The following is a 20,827-nucleotide window of genomic DNA, read 5'->3' on the forward strand; positions in this document are numbered from 1 at the left end:
CAAGGTCCCATAGAGCGGGCTACTCCCACGTTGGGACCGGGAGTTGTAACTCCCTGGCCGCATCGTGGGCTCGCTGGACGGCCCAGAGCTGCTCCGCCAGGTCCGTGCTGCGTAATGCGTCTTGTAGCCTGGCGGAGTCTTGATCCTTGTTTGCGTGGGTCCGACCACACGGCCAGAGCAAGTGATGTACGCCTAGTGTGCTATGGCAATTTTCGCAATGTGATGTTTTGTATAGGTCAGGCATGTAGTGATGTAGTCTGTTCTGCGTGGGGTACGTGTTTGTTTGAAGCATTCTGAACGTCAGGGCTTGAGGCCTGGTGAGCTTATTGTGAGGTGTGCTGTATATTCTGCGGTCTAGATAAAAGTGCTTTATCATCTCGTTATATGTGGAGGGAGGGTCCCGATTCTCGCTGGGATGGTCACGACCAGAATAGGTGGCGTCGCGGAAGGTTAGGTCTCGCGCGCTCCTGTGAGCCATCTCATTGAGATTGCAAGGGGCGTCCTCGATCTCTCCGAGGTGTGCCGGGAACCAGCAGATGGTGTGATGCTGCAGCGGTGCGGATCGATTGATTATTTGTAGGGCTTGTCTTGCAACTGTTCCTTTCTGAAAGGCTTTGACGGCTGAGCGTGAATCGCTGTAGACGTGGGTGGTGGTCGGGTCTGTGAGCGCGAGTGCGATGGCAACCTGTTCTGCTATCTCGGACTTGTGGGTCTTGACTGTGAGAGCGTTTCTCACTTGACCTTGCTTGTTGATCGCGGTGGCAACGAAGGCCTTCCTGGTTGGGTACTGTGCCGCGTCAACGAAACAGGCTAGGATTTTCTTGTCACGTATTTCGCGCAGGATGAACGATCCGCGTGCCAGCCTTCTGGGTTGATGGTGCGTGGGGTTCATGTTCCGCGGCAGTGGGCGAACCGTGTAGGAGTTGCGTGTGTCCGTCGGAACGCTTTGATAAAGAGTCTCGATTACTGTGGTGTCATGGCCTAGTTTGGCTAGGATTTCTCTACCCTGTTTGGTTCCAGAGAGTCTTGTCCATTGAGCCCGTTCTTGAGCTTCGGCGATTTCTTCAAGTGTGTTGTGTACCCCCAGTTGCAGCAGGAGGTCTGTCTCGGTGTTCTTGGGGATTCCCAGCGCTTGTTTAACTAGCTTCCTCAGTTGTACGTTGAGTTTGTCCTTCTCCGCTACCTTCCATCTGTGCATGGCCGCCTCGTAGGTGAAGTGGCATAGCGCAAAGGCGTGTGTTAGCTTGAGGAGATTTTCTTCCTTAAGGCCGTGTTGTCTGTTGGCTACGCGTCGTATGAGATTCAAGGCATTATTCGACTTTGTCACGATCTTCTCCACTGTAGCTGCGTTAGAGCCGTTGCTCTCAATGAACATCCCAAGGACTCTGATTTTGCTGACGTGTGGAATGGTTCCTCCGTCTTTTGTTCTTAGAGTAACGACGTGTGTGTCTCTGATTTCGTTCTTTGGTTTGGGACCGCTCCTCGATGGTTTGTAGACGAGGAGCTCTGACTTCGCAGGCGAACATCGCAGGCCAGTGGGAGCGAGGTATTCCTCGATCACGTCGATCGCTTCCTGCAGAGCGCTTTCAATTGATCCCAGGCTACCTCCGGGGACCCAGAGCGTTACGTCATCGGCGTATATCGTGTATTTGACGTTCTCGATTTGATCCAATTTCTTGCCTAGGCCGGCTAGCGCAAGGTTAAAAAGCGTCGGAGAGATGACAGAACCTTGCGGGGTGCCCCTGCCTCCGAGTTTGTATTTCTGGGACTTGATTTCCCCTAGACGGAGGGTGGCCGTTCTGTCACTCAGGAATGATTTTGTATAAGCGTAGAGTCTCGTGCCGAGGTCGAGGTTGGAGATCGTGTCCAGTATGTAGTCATGTGATAAATTATCGAATGCCTTTTCGAGGTCTAGCCCTAGGATTACTCTCGCGTCTCTCGTGTCTGCGTCAATGATCTGATGCTTGAGGAGCTTCATGGCGTCTTGGGTGGATAGCCCGGGTCTAAAGCCGATCATTGCTGCGGGGTAGACATCTTTATCTTCGAGATGTTTCGAGAGCCTGTTTAGGACCGCGTGCTCGGCTACCTTGCCGACGCAAGACGTCAGCGAGATAGGTCTGAGGTTATTGATGTTGGGCGCCTTGCCAGGCTTTGGGATGAGCACGATAAGGGCCGTTTTCCAGTCTTCTGGTAGTGCTCCATTCCTCCAGATGTTGTTGATTTCCTCTGTGAGGGTTTCGATTGAGGTTTCGTCGAGGTTTCTTAGTGCCTTGTTTGTTACGCCATCCGGCCCCGGCGCTGACTTGCTGTTTAGGTTCTGAAGGGCCGTGCGTATCTCTTCGGTTGAGAAGTCCCGATCAAGCTCTGGGTTGGCTTTGCCGCGATATGCATCGGCGGTCGTGCCTCTAATATTTTTGGCCAGTGGGAGGTACTTGTCGGCGAGACGGTCAATGAGCTCATTTTCCGTAGTAATTTTGAGTTCCTCGTGCATGATCTTGTTCAGCGTACGACCCTGGTCCGCTTTGGTTTTGGTTCTATCTAAAAGATGTTTGAGCAGGTGCCACGTCGTCCCGCTGTTGATGCGGCCGTCCGCGGCGTCGCACACCTCGTTCCATTGCTGGTTAGATAGTTGCGTGCAATATTCTGCAATCAGCCGGTTGAGGGAAGAAATTCTTTTCCTGAGCCGTCGATTGTGTCTTTGTTCTTTCCATCTCCTGGTGAGCGATTGTTTGGCTTCGAGCATGTGGGCCAGTCGGCTGTCCATGCTATGAACGGGAAGATCTGTCTCTATTTCTTTCGTGGCCGCCTTAATGTCGGCCTTTAGTTGCGACGTCCATTGTTCCATTGATTCTTTGCCTGTTCGACGTTCGTGTCTGAACTCGCGGAACTTGTCCCAGTCGACGTACGTCATTTTCCTGGGTCCTCTGGATGGGGTGTCAATTGTTGTCTCAACAATGTGATGATCGCTGCCGAGATCCTCGAACAGGTTGTTCCACTGATAGTTTGGAACGTTGCGGACGAAAGTGAGATCTGGCGTTGTGTCGCGGTTGACCGAGTTACCCGTTCTTGTGGGGTGCTCGGCGTTCGTGATGAGCGTTAGGTCAAGTTCATCGGCGTCGTTTAGCAAGTCCTTGCCTTTGGCTCTGCTGGCGACGTATCCCCAGGCCGTGTTAGGGGCGTTGAAGTCCCCGGCCACGATCACGGGGTTGTCGCCGGCACGGTTGCGGGCGAGCTGGAGTATTTGCTTAAATTTTTGTGCGCTGTGCTTGGGGCTGCTGTAAACGTTTAGGATGAATATGCTCTTGGCGTTCTTGGCTCTAGGGAAGACTTCCGTGAGAATGAATTCGCAATTGCTGCGGTCGTGATTAACGTTGTGTGTCGTGTGGGCTAGCTTGTTGCTGACCAACGTGGCGATACCTCTACATTTGTGTTGCGGTGTCGTTGCGGTCACGTCATAGCCGGGTAGCGAAGGTGTAGCGGTATTTGTCTCTTGTAGGAGAATGACTTGGGGTTTGTCTTTTTTGGCTCGAATGTATTGTTGCAGGGGGGCCTTTTTACGGACGTAGCCCCTACAATTCCATTGCCAAAGGCGAAACGTTTCAGTTTGCACAGCCATCTTTGTTGTTGGCGTTGGGTGGCCTTTGTGAGGCCACGTTGTTGCTATGTCTATCGAGCGACAACGCCCGAGGTAGCTTGGTCATAGCAGGCTGTGACGTCACAGGCGGGTGGTCTGCCATTTCTAGCACGTTGAGCCTTGCACCATGGATGTTGATCGTCTCCATCATGTGGTTGATCTGTAGCGTTATCTTGTCGTAACCGTCCTTGAGGGTCCCTACTCTCGTCGCAAGTTTGTCTTGCCCTTCCTTTAGTGACGCGACGGCAGTTGCAAGCCCGCTGAGCAGTTCCTTGATTTCCCTAATGTCGCTGTCCGTGCCCGATGGATGTGTGTTTGTCACGGCTTTTCTCTTATGCGGATTGCGCGTGGATTCCGCGACCGGTACTTCCACTACCATGGGTTCTGATGTGACTTCGGTTTGATTAGAGTCGGGGGGTGGTGGCGTTTTGAGTTGTCTGATTTCCTCGACAAGCTGTGTGATGGTTTGCCTTAACTCTTTGTTTTCGTGTTCTAGTCTTTTAATCGTATTTGCTATTTCTACTTGCTCTGGCCGTGCCATCGGACTCACCTGGCTGGCGGCCTGCTGTTGGTGCTGCTGTTCTTGTAGCTCCTGTTGTTGGTGCTGCTGAACTCGTTGGGCCCACGTCAACCGGTCATCACCGCCAACTCGTGGGCTGGGGGCGAATCGTATCCTTGACGAGGATCTCTGGCTCGGGTTCCTGGAGCGTCCTCGCGATCGTGACGACAGGCGACCGCGGTTCCTCGATCTCGAGCGGCCCCGCTCGCCGGACAAGCGAGCATCTGCGATGGCGGCCACGTTGTGGTTGATGGCGCTACACTCGGCGTCCTTGAGCGGCGGGAAGTCGTGCTGACTCAGGGCGATTGGCCCTGATCTCGTGGTGCTGTTGCTTGCGTTTGCTGCAATTTTTCTTTCAACTCGTCTTCTTCGGACGACGTAGGGGAGTTGGAAGCGGTTCTTGCATTCCTTGCTTGCCGTGACATGATTTCCCTCGCAGAGCGCACATTTGATCGAGGTGCACACATGATCTGCGTTAGGGTTAGCTAGTCCACAGCCTTTGCAAATTGCGTCGTCAGGCGAGGGGCATACGTCGGCACTATGGCCGAGTCTGCCGCACACATGGCACATGGCGATCTGCTTGCGGTAAAGGGAACACTTGATCAGGGCGTTGTCGTATCTGACATAGTTCGGGACTCGAAAGCCGTCGAAGGCGATGATGACCGTGCCAGTTTCCTTGATTCTCTTTGCCGCCAGAGCGAGCGGGTTCCGTGGGTTGACGATCTTGCGGTTTATCGAGTCCTGCGTCTCATCGAGCGGAACGCCTCTTATAACGCCTTTGCATGTTTCGTGCGGCGCCGTCCTATATGCAGTGGTTTCAAACGTTTGCTCTCCTATGGAAATGCTACGGATCCTGAGGTATTTTGCTGCGTTCGCTTCGGACGGTGTGCTGACCACCATGATGTTCTGCTTCAAATTGGGGCATATCGTGTCCTCGCTTCGCTCGGTAGATTCGATGAAAGCAGCCATGCAAATTGCTTTGGTGACCGTAAGTTGGCCTACCTTGGCTATGTTGATACCGCCACGTATGCGAATCACGATCTTGATGTCATCTTGGGGCAGCGCGGGCATCCTGCTTGCTTTGATCAAGGCGTTTCTGGCTGATGAGACAGTTCCGTTCGTATTTCCTCCCTTTCGTTGATGGTTAACGAGGTTGGGCTGGCTCAACGCAGTCTTGATTACTGACGGGCGCGGCGCCACGATAGTCCACCCTGCGTCTGCGGTGAAGTCTTCCGGGCTCATGTCTTGCCCATTGACTTCGTATGCCATCGCTGTAGGGTCGTTGTTGGGTGGAAGGCTCGTTTGTTGTGATCGCTGGAGGCCACCACAGCCGGGGTGGGCGCGGGGACGTCTGGGGTCGGCGGCGGCTTGGTCGGAGTCGAGACGTGGGTTAATGGCGGCGGCAGTACTCGCCGTTAGGCTTAGAGCCCGAAGCGGGGCGGTGAGAGCTGAAATCACTCGTAAAAAAGTCCAGAGGTCACGCACTTGCCGAAATGTGGTCTCCCTAAGTAGAAGAGAACTTCAAGAATCCGATTCCGAGTAGAAAAGGCACAAAACTGGGCAAAAGGCACATTTAAATTGGCGAGAAAGCGGGAGCCGGCGCGAACGCGTCCGCAGCGAGCACATGCTTCTTCATCCTCTCTGCATGTTCATTGGCCGCGGTGAACCAAAGCTCGGTTGGTTACAACCGAACAGCGTTACCGGGTGTTTCAGCGAACGCTTTCAAAATTCTTTTAAAATCGTCCGTGGCAGGTAGCGCAATTATAGTCTTTGAGCTGGTCTACTCGAAGAGGCGTACATTACTTGCACAAGGAAATTGAAAATCGCGATAGAAAAATCAACAAAATTCACTAATTAAATTTTAAGCTAGTCACATTGTGGCACGTGTTGCAATTTACAAATTATAGCGGGGGAGTTCGCAAGGCGGATCCACCTGGAACGAATCACTTAGGATGACACCAGTTTCGAGACATTAACTGCCGAACTTCGCGGAGTTACTTTTGTACTTCAGAGCACAAAACGAAGTTTTGTTAAGAAAGTAAGTGGAACGACGGTACATTTCGTACCGCAATGTTGACGGCGCATGCTCGTGAATATTGTCACCCACAAAATTCTTTTCAAGTGGACGTCTTTGCGATTCTTTCAAGCCTTGCAAGCTCACACCGGCTAGAATTAGTTGATTGCAATGTGTACCGTAAAGTAATTAGTTAAACATAATTAGTTGTTTTTAATTAGTATATTATACATATGAATTCTTTGCGCAAATAACGTCCGCCTGTTCGAGTAGACCAGCTCATGGACTAGACTTATGCTATCTGGTATAGGCAATCCTAAAAAAAAAAAGAAATTGGAAGTGTTTGCTGACACACCCTATATGTGTGTCATAGAAAGAAATAGGGTGCTGCAGTTGCTTAACATTCAAAAGAATTATTTAGTAGTAGATTAATATTTTTCTGTGACTTGGCGCGCGCCGCCGTTGAGAAAGAAAACTGTAGATTTGTAAAGTTGCGCGTTTTCTTTCTCTCCTTTTTTGGTTAAGCTGTGTTAATGTTATAGTCCCGAAAAGTTTTCGGAGCAGTGGGCTGTATTTTTGTCAACAACTATACTTCAGTATTTGATGTAAATTTTAATGCATCGGTAGGTGTCAACATTTCTGAATATATGCGTGTCGCTATCTCGACGACTTTAGGGTAGCCATCATGCGAGAGTACTCTCCATACATAATTCAGATTCTGGAGGACCAGCGTTTGGACGAAGCACGGAGGGAAAGAACCTTACACACATTGCGCTTTTTTTTTCTGTGTGCTTGATATATAGGCGCCGGTCTCTCCAGACTCTGGACTGTGCTACGTTAACCGGCCCTAGTTTCTACACAAATTGACTGACGATATACAGTCGACCTTGATGATAAACTGACGGTTGATTCGTATTTTCGGATGATACGAATTTTCGAAAATTCTCAGCCAGAATGTACGAAGTGCGGTACATTGTTCTTCAGGATCACTCCAAAATAGCCCCGTGCCTAGAACGCCACAAGAGCTCTTCTGCTGTATACTGAAGACACCGGTGATCGAGTTCTTAACTGTAGATACGCATCCCCTCATTAGTTGCACGTGATTTATCTCGACTACTTTCTTTCTTCTCGCTTTTTTATCCCCTCTGCTCGCTTTCCGCATCTAATGTAACCAACTGGATATAGTCTGTAGTTAAAACAGCTTCAGTTAGGCCTGATATTTAGCATGAAAGGGGCGCAGATCCATGTTGGTAACGTTGCTAACCAATGATTTACAGAGGCATCATTTGGAACATGTACTAACTGCGTCGTGGTTGGTTCCTAAGTGACAGTTATTTCTTTAATGGGAATGCGCATTGGTCTCGTGTGGAAGGTACATGAGAGATAGAGATCCCGAATGCGTCTAGGTGATCGCACTATATATAGAAATGATCATATTGGACACTATCTTGACGAGTAATGTCACAAAACCCCGAAAGTCTTCGTAGATTTGTTATCATAGCTATAATTTGGACCCTCAAATATGTAAATAGGAAATGTAGTCGAAGAGCGGCAGATGATGATCAAATTGGCAGGCATTGGCTGCAGTCGGATGACTTACGCACAGAGAAAACTTTAGGTTCACAGGAAACCCCCTCGTTTGGCAGTGAACTTTCTTTCTTTTCTACATGAACAAATTGTCGCTGTTTCCATGGACCTTCAACTTGTCTATACGCAGGTTCCGGTTTAGATATGCGGCACTGTGCCTGTCAGCGGCTCTGTAGTAACCATCCGTTTAGTTCAGAACACACAAATTATCGCGTGAGCGTGGAGATCTAAAACAAGAATCACTAAAATGACAGCGCTTGGCTAAGCAGGAAGCTAAAGAGGCCTGAAGGACAGCTCAGGAATATATCTCGCCTTATGAATAACGGACCGCGGGAGCGTGCTGCACCTAATTCCCCCGCTAATTACGTCTAATCGTATCGCGTGTTTTAGAGTACCCGGTACATACCGATCGAGACGTAGCTGCACATGGGCAGCAACCGATAGTGCGACGTGCGGCACCATGCGTAACGCCTTCAAGCGCACTCTTTTAGTCGGGCACTGACCACAACATGGGCGCGGCTGCTAATTCCGGACTCGCGCAATTCGTTCCACGGCCGCATTCTGTCGGCCGTCGCATCGGTTTTAGCGGCGGCGACCGCTTGACTTGATGACCAGTCGGTTGTTTCTCTCCTCTCCTCAGGGCTGAGTCCTTCGCACATCTGTGCTCTCGCGCGTGAAGCGCGAGTGAATTTCAGGTCAGTTCAGTTTTTTTCCAACACAATGTTGCGGGTCCTCGAGGCAAAAAGTTGTCGTAGAGAACTTGAGGGGACCTGGGGACCATACAGACAGCAGGCAGAGTGGTACATTCACAAAACAACGATTTGAAACACTTTACATCACAGGGTATATTGAAATAGTGAATATAATATACAATGCAAGATAAAAACAAATACAGATATGGCAAATACGAACATCTTTTCATGTACATTGAAAACATAGAAACGCGAAAAATAAATGTGCACTTCCGTTGAAGGGTTCTTCGCTCATTCAACAAAAAAATATATATATTTGCGACTTGAATTTATGCGGTTGCAATTTATTGGCGAATTCACGACCTTTATTAGTGCGGGTATTTGATAGGCGAGGACAGCCCTTCCATAATTTCTACGTGTTCGTGATGTTGCTATCCGTTGGTTACGCAGTGCGTGACGCGCTGACGTTGTGTGTGCTGAATGTAACAGGTTACGTTTATGTATGTGCAGCAGGAAAGCTGCACATACATACATTATGTATATGCTGACGGTTGCGTAAATGGAAGCGCCAGGTATACACATGACTCTACTAGCTTTAGTGGTTGGCTAATTTCCGCTCAAATCGGGCACAGATGTTGCAGTTTGTAGTGGGTTCAGTTCAATGCCACGACTGTGAGCAGCGTGATCGCCCGTTTCGTGTTCGCTGTAAAGCCGAAGTGAGCGTCACTCGCAACGAGGCCTCGCAAAAGATGTTTATTTTGCTGCAACGGAATTGGTGGCGCCATCTGTTGCCGCCACAACATATTGCGAGATCCCAGATCTCACAATATTTTGCGCCCGCCCTGCACGTGGCGCGTGAAAGAGGCCGTGTTAGTATGCGACTAGTATAGTAAGCAACATGGCAACGAAGAACGTCGAACGCAAAATCAGGGAGGCTGATACGATTTCCTGGGTAGCGGCAATAGAAGAGAAACCTGCTATGGATAACTACCTAAGTCATCATCATCATCATCATCATCATCATCATCATCATCATCAGCCGGGTTAGGCCCACTGCAGGGCAAAGGCCTCTCCCATACTTCTCCAACTACCCCGGTCATGTACTAATTGTGGCCATGTTGTCCCTGCAAACGTCTTAATGTCATCCGCCCACCTAACTTTCTGCCGCCCCCTGCTACGCTTCCCTTCCCTTGGAATCCAGTCCGTAACCCTTAATGACCATCGGTTATCTCCCCTCCTCATTACATGTCCGGCCCATGTCCATTTCTTTTTCTTTATTTCAACTAAGATGTAGTAAAAACTAAATCAGGAAAGAAACCATTGATAACTCAAAGGCAACCCGTTTACTTTTCGAGGCAGGATCGGATGCCTTATAGAGCGCGTATTTGTAAAGCGAGGTGCACCGAGGAAACAGACGCATGCGCGTGCGGCGATAAAGTTAGGGAAACGATGGAGCATGTTCATTAGAATGTGAAGATATGTACCCAGCTTTCGGTTTAGTCTCCTTTGGCCTTCTTGAAGCCCTTGGGTTCCGGGAGAGCAGGGGAAGGTAAACATGCCCGCAATAGAGATTATAGTAAGAGACGATCGGAGGTTCGGTGGCAGAAAAGTGCTGGGACCATAAACAACGCAGGCGTACAACAACAACGTTTCCAGTAGCGGTTCAGAAATTTTGATGTTGGGAATGATTCGTGTTTCTTTTTTAAAACAGATAAGTAGGACTTCATTAAAAGTTATTTCAAGGCGAGTTGGTTCATACTTGATTTAAAAATTATAACAGTGCTAACACATGCAAACACAAAAGAACAAGGACGACACACAAGCGCTGTGTCTCGTCCTTGTTCTTTTATGGTTGCATGTGTTAGCGCTGTTATAATTTTGAAAGATAAGTAGAACATTAGGCGAAATAAGAACAAGGGCTTGGTGGCGCAACCCGCCACCTTGTTTCAAAGGGGACGCTCATATAGCGTCCATCCATCCACGCGTACTGCTTTAGCAAGCGATAATGACCTTTTCCTTGCAACGCCCTCTTTTCTTTCTTTCGTAATTTCGCCGCCGCTCGACCACCTAGACGCTAGTCGCACATGCGGGCAGACTTATAGTGGGTGCGTGTGACACAGTACCGACAGAAACTGGGGACAGCTGACGACGAACCGGCCCTGGCGGACACCCCGGTGACCGGAAACTCACGCCTGTACTCATTCGTTGCTCCTATATTACGGAACGGTGACTCGACGCAGACGTCTTCACGTGAGGTCAAGTGTTCTCTTTTCTGCATGGCTTTCCTTTCTTTTCTTTCTCTTTTTCTTTTTCGCGTTGCCACATCGGACACCTGTGCGCGCGCTACTAGGAAAGCAAGGTGGTCCGAAAGACGACAATAACAGCACGCCTGTGACCGCTCTCTGGCCACAACAATACCATGGTCCTTACGGCTCATCGTGCCCATTTTGCAACACAGGAATCCAAAATGTGACAGTGACGCACCTATTATGGACGTGCCCAGGGCTTCATCTAAGCCGTCTCCGCCATCTCCGGGCAACAGGCCTTCGGCCTGGCCGCCCACCCGACCTTGAACGTTGGATTCATGGACCCCATCATCGTTCACTCCTAGATTTTTTGCACGAGTCGAATCTGTTCGTGTATTTCTAACATCTTTTGTATTATGCCTAAAGGCATGCTTTCGAATTAAAAAAAAAAAACAGCACGCCTTGTTCTTTCCGCGACGCGCCATCAGTTCGTGGCGATTATTTAGTGAACACCAACGTCGAGGAAACGCGCACCGGCTTTAGCGGCGAGCCTGCACATGATGAACAGACGGCTTTCCGCACCCGTTTTTTATTTTTATTTTTATTTTCAGAGATTGGGCAGCGCAGGCCGTCTGCTCTCGCGATGGGTCATGTCCCACCAAGACTGAGTGATGACGTAAGCCCTGATGGCGCGCGCATGCGCGCAGCTCTATGTCCCTCTCGCCCGAGAGTGCTCGGTCACGTGGTGTTTTCCATGTTTGGCGGGCTTTCCCTTTCCGCCTGGAAAAAAATAAAAATAAAAATAAACACGCGATGTGTGAACGTTGCTCGAAACTGCCCGTTTTTGACGTCTCTCAGGTTCTCTGTAACTTCCTGATTGGAACCATAACAATAATAACTACTATTAAAAGCTGACCAATTCAATTATAATTAGAGCAAGGGTTCGAAGTACTGACGGTTCCTGAGCACCACTACAAGCAACATGTATGCGTGGTCGTATTAACGTAGAATGGTCCGCCTTCTTTTATTGTTTCGCTCGTGGCAGTTGAGACAGCGTGCATATGATGAAACGGCCTGTGTAGTTGCGTAGCTCCCGACGATTACGGAAATACCGCTCTTTTAGGAATCGTTTGAAGAAAGGAGTGGGAGGTCGAGGGCTGTGGAGAAAGGGGGGGGGGGGACTGTATTACTGGAAAAATATGAAAGAATATACAGTTGACATGGTTAATTTATGATGCTAGTTATTCGAAATAAGAGTTCATCATGTGCGACAAAGCGTAAAGACAGGTTATACTTACAGGTTATGTGCAGTTATACTTACGCCCGCGTTAGTACGTGAACGCATGGAAACTTCCGGTTCGCGACAACTCTATACGTGTTTCTGCGTTGCTCTTCAACTGGCTATTAACTACACTGTAAAATAATTTACACCCTTAAAAGTGAAAAAGGGTGTAAATGTCTCTATAACTGACAACCTTAGGGTGTGATTTATATAACTGACACCCTAAGGGTGTGAGTTTACACACATTTACACCCTTTTTCACTTTTTAGGGTGCAAATTATATTACAGTGTAGTCCGTGAGCTGAGCACCAGCCGGTTTTGCCCGTTATGCGGCGACGGAACCTTTCGAAATTCACGCTGCGAGAAGTTATGTTCGCGCACGTACATATGTTTCAGGTACAACCGACACTTCTCATTGTGCGAATACCGTAACTACTGCGAACGCCAATTGATCCGCTGTGGTTGCTCAGTGGCTATGGTGTTGGGCTGCTGAGCACGAGGTCGCGGAATCGAATCCCGGCCAGGGCGGTCGCATTTCGCATGGGGGCGAAATGCGAAAACACCCGTATGCTTATTAGATTTAGGTGCACGTTAAAGAACCCCAGTTGGTTGAAATTTCCGCAGTCCTCCACTACGGCGTGCCTCATAATCAGAAAGTGGTTTCGGCATGTAAAACCCCATTTTCTTTTAAACGCCAATTGACGCCGGGAAGCTCGGTGTAGGTTATTTGTTTTCGCATCATATAAACTAAAACAATAATGAAATATCAGTTTCCGCTCTCCGTTCACTCGAAGCCGCCATTGTGGGATATACAACGTGTTTCACGTAACTTGACCCAAGGATATATAGTCGATTATTCGATTAGAATATTCGATTAGAATATTAGTCGATTTCATTATAGATGTGATATCAGAGCATAAGTTTAGTTACAAGTTGAGTTAATGAAGTGCCTGGAATAATTAGAATTGAATTTTGAAAGCTTATCTAACATAATGAATGTATACAATTGCAAAGTGCACACTTTTGGGACCCAACAATATAGTTAAAGGGTCCCTTTAAACAATTAATTACATGAACTGATTAAACAATTAATAAGGTCATTATTTAATTAGACTTAACATTAATTAGACATTATTGATTACCGCACACCAAAGCGCAGAATCGTGGAGGTTAGATACATGCCACGTGAGGAGGACTTTGGCTAAATTCCTGGAAACCGGGGAATAGAAAGCGGTAGTAATGACAGCACTAATGACGTCAGCCACAAGAAGGTGGCACAATATTTAACCGGCAATTAATGGAAAACATTTGCATCCGAGTTCGGTTCAGGTGTTGCGTTCGGCTAAAGTTAACCTAAAGAACACAAACGCCGAGGTGCGAGTGCCACTAAGAAACCCACCAAGTCAGAGATTAGGGTCGTCTACCAATATGTGTATTCTGCTTAAAGCTCTCATATTGAAAATCTTTAATATTCACTTTAGGGCGAAATGCGTTTCATTATATTGTAGAGGGAGTTCAGAAACGACCGATCCATTTTTTTTGGCAACGTACATGGTGTGTGGGTATTTTTTTTAAATGCGAAGCATTTCTTGGTGAACTTCTGCCATCTTGACAGTCTATCTATCTATCTATCTATCTATCTATCTATCTATCTATCTATCTATCTATCTATCTATCTATCTATCTATCTATCTATCTATCTATCTATCTATCTATCTATCTATCTATCTATCTATCTATCTATCTATCTATCTATCTATCTATCTATCTATCTATCTATCTATATCTATCTATCTATCTATCTATCTATCTATCTATCTATCTATCTATCTATCTATCTATCTATCTATCTATCTATCTATCTATCTATCTATCTATCTATCTATCTATCTATCTATCTATCTATCTATCTATCTATCTATCTATCTATCTATCTATCTATCTATCTATCTATCTATCTATCTATCTATCTATCTATTTATCTATTTATCTATCTATCTATTTATCTATTTATCTATTTATCTATTTATCTATCTATCTATCTATCTATCTATCTAATCTACGTCTTGGTGCTCTGATGGTCATTTCCTTAACCTTGTATGTTCCACAATTGGCACAGTACGACAGGAGTGTATGACGAACACAAATGATAGGTCACGACGTGACTGTCATGACATGCGTGTCATGTAGGTCATGAAACAGCCGCCTACACGTCTTGGCACTTTTATGGTCGTTTCGTTAACTTGGTAGGGTCCCCGCACACTGCTTCGCATAACATCGATTTTCGCATGGCGTGGGATCTGCTGGCTTTTATTTTTTTTGGCGTTCACGCCCACGAAATATGAAATAAAACCACGTGACTGCGCTCGTGCGCTATCCCATAGCAGTGCGCTCAACCATGCGTAGAGCCTATCGCTTATCAGGGACGACGGCGCTTCGTTTACGTGTGCCACCGACAAAGATGCTGACTCACTGTGAAGCCGATGTCTAGAGCCGCGGCCCCTTACTTCACCACGGTCCGAGCGCACGGTTCTTTCGCACGAGCCGCGGTTGAGAGCGCTGCAATACGATAGCGCGTGAGAGCAGTCACGTGATCTTACTTCATATTACGCGTTCTTTCTTTAACCGTTGAAGAAAGATCATGTAATATGTATACGTTAATACCAAAAAAAAAAATGGAGCGCCTTTAGAACGTAACAAAACGCACTTGGCGCTTCAGTTTATCTTACAAATTTTCCATCATTAATCTTAATTATTTAAGTGGAATATAATAACATACTCTAAGGAGCGCCGCATGACAGCAAACCATATGTCGTTGGTTTCGTTCAGCTGCGGTTAACCACTTTCTTTAAATACTTGGTTCAAAATATTTCTCGTATGAATGTGACTATATAAACACGTGTCGCGCTAGGAGTAGCAACTGTTCGTAAAAAGACCTACGCCATAAAACATTCCGTCTGAGAGCAAGTACGACTTGTGTGCAGGTGTGAATTAAAATTAATGGCGGCTTTCCTTGACACTTGGTGTTCATTCTATATACCTGGTCTCATTAGCAGAAGAAAAACTTTTTTTATTTCGTGTTGTTCTGTTATTAACGGCTGCGAAATGCCGGAAAGCAGCTGCGGAACGTTTCTTTTAAATAAAACAAATAGTTTTTACACATTGAGGTTTCGCTATAATTGATATCTGCTTCCTCGGTTATGAAGCGTACATGTAGGGGAAAGCACAGAGCGCGTCCAGCTGTTTTATATCAGGTAACTGGGTACTCCATTCGTATTATATATATATATATATATATATATATATATATATATATATATATATATATATATATATATATGAGATCATCATCAGCCTATTTTATTTCCACTGTCCCTGTCCTGCACCAACCGATTCCAACTAGCGGCTGGGAATTTCCTAATTTCATCACCCACCTAATTACTGGCGTCCCCGACTACCTTCCCTTGGCAGACATTCTGTAACTCTAAAGGTCCACTGGTTGTCCAGTTGTCTGGACAATGGTGTGTCCAATGGTCTGTCCTGCTCCAATTTTTTTTTTTCTCTTAATGTCATCGGGAATATCGACTATCGCCGCTTGCTGTCCAATCAACACGGCTACCTTCCTGTCTCTCAACGTTACGCGTCACAGTTTTCGTTCCATCGCCTTTTGCGCGGTCCTTAGCGTGTTCTCGAGCTTGTTTGTTAACTTCCAAGTTTTCTGCCCCATATGTTAGCACCGGTAGAGTGCAATGACTGTGCACTTTCCTTTTAAACGACAGTGATTAGCTCCCAGTCAGGTTTAGGGAATACCTGTTGTATGCACTCCAACCCTTCCGTATTCTTCTGTAAATCTCCTTTTCATGGTCTGGGTCACCTGTGAGTAAATGGCCTAGATAAACGCGCTCCTCTGCAGACTTCGATTCGACATACGGAGGCAGTTTTTCTCCAATATTCGTATTCAGATCGATTCGAAACCCTACTAATAGAACGTCCCTAAAAGATATGTTCATATTGCGTACGAAAGAACGCCATACACAGGGGGCCAGTGATGAGTGGCAGCCTCCTGTGCATTGCGAGCATACAGTAGGTGGCCATCTGCGCTGATCTGCCTTTTGTGAAGCATCGGGCCGACAGCTGGCGAAGCGGCAGCCGCTAGGCAACACGTTGCCCGGCGAGAGAGGTACAAGACAGCTCGGCGTTTTTTTTTTTTCAAATTTTATTAAGCGAACGCGCCGGTAGTGGAATGTCTTCGTTTCGTCACGCGTTTACCGGCCGCCAAGACGGGCGCGAATCAATTTTGTGTGACGACTCGCTGTTAGCGCGCGTTCGGTAGCCCGCCCTTGTTCGCCTGTTTTTGTTTACTCCGCCGTACCTGTGATTGGCGGCTTACCGCCGGGCCCCGTCTTTACGATACTCTTTATTTTTCTTTTCGCACAATCCGTGTTTAACTTGTTGTCTGTGGGCTGTGAGAGCAGCACCATGTTCTTGTGTTTGTGTGCGTGTCTGCGTGTGTGTGTATCTGTATGCGTGCGTGCATGCTTGGATGCGTGAAACATTGTTCCGGCTACTCTGTTTGTTTTGAGTCGGCGCCGTGGTGAAGTTTGCGGGTTTGTATGCGTGACCCGCGCGTTGTTACGCGAACAATGCGGAAGCCCGGTGTATTCTGCCTGTCGGCGGGGCTGCCTTGAAGCGCCGTGGCTTGATAGACTCACCGTGCCCCGCTTGCAAGGCCAAGCGTAGGGCGCGTCAACAAGTGTTTAGGTGAAGTCCATCACGCGCCTTTGAAGAGCACGCTTGATTCGGTGATGAACTTCGCATATGTGCCCCGAGTCGCTGAACATTTTTGGACGCTGTCTTCTTGAAGGTCTGTCTATATAGGCTCTATCGACCACCCAGCAGTATATCGGCTTCCGCCGAGTACTGTCAGTCATTTCTGATCTTCGCTCGAGAGCATTTAGGGCGCGGTGTTGCAGAAAATCCGGCGTAGGAAGTCATTTGGACAGAGATATTTTCGAACCACCTATACAAAGACCCTCCTTGTGGCGCGAGGAAGCTACCAAACTAATTGAATTTCTCGAGCTCAAATACGTAAAAAAATCATGAAGTGCGACTTACGCACAACCTGCAGACACGCTAGCGTCTAATTGCAATTTGACATTACGAGAATGCATAATTATGTTACGCGAAAACGCAAGGAAGCCCACTTTTCCGGCGCTTCTACCATTGTCTTTATGTGTCTTCCTTTTGTGTGTGTTTAAACTATAGGCAAGCACCAGTTAGGCCAACAAGCACTTCTGTTGCAAGATATTTCTACCATTCATAGACCGGCCATGGCGTCCCCCATTGGCGCGCTTGAGTATCTAGGGGGCCACGGAGCGGCGCGCCCGGTTCCTTGCAATACCTCCAGATGGCGCTCGCCTCCGCCGCATCGCGGCCCACGCAAGAGGGTGCGTTTCTACCGACGGCGCAGCCAATGGGAAGGAGGTGGCGCCACGTCACAAGTGTATAAAATGCGGGCGTTCATGGTGTTTCAAGGCCTAAAAACGCTATAATGCTTTGGCATTCCCACACGTAAGCAGTCCTAAGTGTCCCTGACGATTTCTTTTTATATTTTAACTTCTTAGACTTTTATAGAAACTACTCAGTAATAGCAGATGGGAAGGCTGAGACTGGCCTTCGTCTTGTATAGGGCACACAAAATAGGCTAGAGATAATAGCGCGGATGCAGAATTTCACTGCTTTGGTGAATTAAGGGGGGTGGGGGGTTATTTTAGGGATGATATCATAATGAATTTTTATTCGGACAATAACAGAAATTTACAGGATATTTCTATGGGGGGCGGGGAGATCCTGAAGTCAAACACTCCAATAGGACCTCCTTGCCAACCTGAACATAACGGAAGAACACAGTATTTGCGACAACTTGCGAACAAGAAGCAATAAATACTTTGTAACCTAATTAGTGCAATTATTGTAATAAATATTTATGAATACTTGTTCAACAGCTATAACCTAATAGTGTAAATATATATAACATGATGTGCCTAGTTTAGCTGGAAAAAACCTATATATATGCGAGCTAAAGTCAAAGTGTATTGGTAAGATGGCTGAATTAAAAATTGTCAGAAACATTCTTATGCGTGTTTTTTTGGAAGCGTTATGGGAAGTGCCACAAACTTCGACCCACCTTCTTAGAAAACAAAGATGGGGCAGTCACTTTAAATTCAAGGTGAAGCTACAGGGGCATGTTATGAGTTAAGCGAAGATTAAAGCTGTGCGGACTAATTAAGTGATTTGGAGATAATTGAGAAATGATGGTTTTATCATGTTACTTGATCGCTTAAAAATAAAGAAATTACTTTGCAGCTACATGAAAGTCCGAGCGACTGATCCATCAAAGAAAGCAATGTAGGGATTTCTGATTGTTTCGGCACTGTCCACACGCTTCAGAAATCGTATGCCTATGTATTTCTTCGCTACGTCCGTGCTGTATTCGATCTTAGTACCGTGGGATTCGACAGTGTGACCCGCAGCAGATTCCGCGCCTAGAATTGGACGCCATAACTTGGTCACGTGGGTTGTCTTGCCTTAAGATGTTAATGGCGGCGCCGGATTTCTCACTTCGTCGACCGTACTAGGCTGCCGCCTTAAAGAGCTGGTTGCTTCAAGATAAAATATTAGCTTTCGCTGATTACTGGTATCAGGATTAGCAACAACATCTGCGAAGACGTTCCGGTTTCACTGCTTGGCGCGCTTCCCGGCAACCGCAACGTTCTCGCGCATGCGCCGTGGCGAGCGCCATCTGGACGCTGTTGTTGCGAGGGCCCGGGTGGTCCGCGCCGCTCCTTGAATGGTTGAAACACTGGAAAAGGGGTTTGCGTTTGAGTTTCCGTGTAACAGAATTATGCTTTCTGGTAAATTCAAATTACAATCCGACGGTATTATATCTGTAAGTCGTGTTTAGGTTGTACTGTGCGATTTTTCTCACGCCTCTTACTGTGCGGAATTCAATTAGTTCAGCAACGCCTCTGCTCCACGCGGAGGGCCTCCGTGGTTGCGGTTCGGAATTATTTTTTGCGAAACGAGGTCCGACGCCGACACTGGATTTTTATCCCACGCGGGGTCCTTATCGTTATCGCATTAAAAACCATTGACACAGACTGCGGAGAAAACAGCCGCTGCAAAAACTTTGACGTCAGGAAAATAAACAAGCCTAAACGAAATAAAACAACATAAACAAGATAAAACAAGGAAACAAAATTTGCATAGATGACAAGGAAATTTATTCACCCGTAGGCACGCTTTCAACTGTGGTAAAAACGAAATTAAATGCGCCAGCCACACTGACTTGGATATTTACCGGACGTTACAGAACTGACAAAAAAAAAGCTCTTTTTTCCGTACAAATCGGTCGTTGTGTCACCGGTTTGGGGACGAAACCTGAACGTCTAGGCATATATTATAGGTCATCCAGATGTCACTGCTCCGCCAAAGCTAATATTCTAGCTTGAAACAACTGCCTTTTATTTTCTAATTAGCCTAGCACTTACATTAGCCGACCAAAGTCATTAAGCTGTGTGCGGGCTCTATAGCTGGCTCAGAGGCTCAGAGCAGGTGCGGTACGTTTTGCGGGTGGAGTTTCTTCTTAACTCTTAAGTTGTTACCGACTATAATTGGCTGGAGCATCTATGCAAATTGCTTGACCCGAACAGCGCATACGTATAACCTTTTATTCTTGGGTTGTCACCGACGATATGGACCTTATTCCGTGGCCGACTCTCGATATACTGACCTCGTTGCCACATATGGCACCGCCGCCGCTCTTAATCACCGCCCTTCGCAGAGCACTGGCAACGATACAGCAAGCGCTCTCACTCCTGCGACGAGTGTTCTAACTATACACACTAGTGCGACATGTTCTCACGACGCAGCACGCCTGGAAACAGCTGCTGAGCAGGAAGAACAGCGGCCAGCCTCGCAGCTTTATATAGATCAGGCGTGTGTCTCCATGGCCTCCGAGATCTCGCGCGCTTGCAGGTCTCGGAGGCAACGTTCTCACGACACTGACCTGCAGAGCACCCGCTGCAGAGTCGTTGCGGGCGTCTGAAACCTGACGGCGCACGAGACGCGCTTCCAAAGGAAAACGCTCTGCATCAGTCGGCGCCCACTGAAACATCGCATATATCGTCAGCTTGATGCGTTTACCGCTCGCGCCAGGGCGTGTATACACAGAGCAGCTCACCAGCAGGGATGCCACATAGAGTACGTGTGCTTATTAGTATGGTGCGTACAACGTTTACCAGTAACGTATAAGACAGAATGCTGCCCTTGCTGCGGTATGCCGCAGGCGATTGAGCATATATTGCTAAACGGTGCGTCCACTACGCTGCGTCGTTTTCACAGCGTTTTTCGCAAGCACAGAGGTCACGCGTTGCGTTCGGAGCCCGACACTTTAACGAAAGTCGGTGGACCCAACGTGTGTAACTTGCGACCCACGGCTGAGCCAGACACATCACATCATCTCCTACGGGCATGTCCCGGCCTATCCTCACTGCGAAGAGCCTGTCTTGCGGGGATACAGCTAGAGGATCAGTCGTTATATACTGAGCGACTGGATCTTTCCAAGAGGGACACCCCTGTCCACCGCAAAGCTTCATACGACAGCTTGCTGCTCTGCTTATTAAGGAGCGATACAATGAACTTGATGTAGGCACCTCCCCGGAAACACCGCAGGGGTTATACATTTTAATGCGAAAGCATTGTATGCCCCATCACTCGAAAGTCCACCGACGTAGTCGGCCTGATCGAAAGAT

General features: G+C 47.5%; 1 protein-coding gene across 1 annotated transcript in view; it reads left to right on the forward strand.

Moving 5' to 3' along the window:
- Window positions 1–10,591: 10,591 nt before the first annotated feature.
- Window positions 10,592–20,827, forward strand: part of LOC135919289 (alpha-(1,3)-fucosyltransferase C-like) — a 464,583-nt gene continuing 454,347 nt past the window's right edge. The window contains exon 1 of the mRNA XM_070521806.1: window positions 10,592–10,736. The gene's annotated coding sequence lies outside the window, so the exon portion shown is untranslated. The remainder of the gene's footprint in view (window positions 10,737–20,827) is intronic.

This window comes from Dermacentor albipictus, chromosome 7, assembly GCF_038994185.2.
Source record: "Dermacentor albipictus isolate Rhodes 1998 colony chromosome 7, USDA_Dalb.pri_finalv2, whole genome shotgun sequence".
Taxonomy (NCBI): Eukaryota; Metazoa; Arthropoda; class Arachnida; order Ixodida; family Ixodidae; genus Dermacentor; species Dermacentor albipictus.